Here is a 972-nt window from a genome sequence, read left to right as displayed (position 1 = left end):
GTGTCCTGCTGTGTATGCTTCATAAGATCCACCTCCCATCTACACCTTTGCCACCACGAAACTCGCAAACTGACTTCTGAAATACTCTATTCTGATCTCCCTGTTCACATCCGCTCTGAGCTTGGCTCTCCCGCTGTGGCTCTCAAGTCCCTACCTACGAACTTTAGAAAGTACCTCGGTCATTTCCTCCATCCCTGCTCCCTTAGTGGGGGTTAGATGTCCCCTTCATCCTCTTTGGGCCCTGCCCCTTCTGAGACAGAGCAGCAGTCCACACCCCTGTCCCTCAGATGCCCGTCCTCTCTTCCCCAGTTTCCTGTCACCATCGCCAGGCACACCCAGCTCCAGGACAGTCGGGAAGGATGGCTCGATTTTTGCCTGTTACACGTGTCTAGTCCGGTTTGTGCACCTCAGCTTTTCTTTTCAAGAAACCTCGTTACTCCAGCTCAGTCAACATGCCACCTCCTCAGGCGCCAGAGTTAGACAACGTCCCCAGCATTTCTGCCCCAACAGCAAGTCTAAACTCTGTCTTTAAAAGCAACCTCGTTCCTTCCCGACCCCCAGATTCTTAGGTATGGGCCTTCTACATCCTTCTTGGCTGCTGGATTCTTCATAACCCCACCAAGATTGTTTTCTCCCTGAAGGATGGCGAGGATGACACAGCGCCTGAGTGATTAGGACTCCTATCCTCCTGGTCTGTTCACTGATGCAACCCAGCGGTCCCTGAGGCCCACCGTCCCGTGGCCGAGGCCAACCCAGGAACTCTCCAGATTCACGGCCACCCGTGGTGGGGGCAGGGTGGTTCCAGCGTCCCACAGTCATCAATCTGAGAAGCTGGTCCCACCCCAGTTTTTTCCCATGACTGGAGGATGACATTCAAAGAAGACAAATAATGAGATTTGGGGTGGCCGAGTTTTGCTGCCTAGTGATACCCAACGCTCCCCGTCTGAAGGCCCCAAATGTGACATCTAAGTG

This window comes from Pteropus alecto, unplaced genomic scaffold (genome assembly GCF_000325575.1).
Source record: "Pteropus alecto unplaced genomic scaffold, ASM32557v1 scaffold94, whole genome shotgun sequence".
In the NCBI taxonomy this organism is placed as follows: Eukaryota; Metazoa; Chordata; class Mammalia; order Chiroptera; family Pteropodidae; genus Pteropus; species Pteropus alecto.
The sequence above is the reverse complement of the archived record's forward strand: the minus strand, read 5'-3'. Positions refer to the sequence as shown.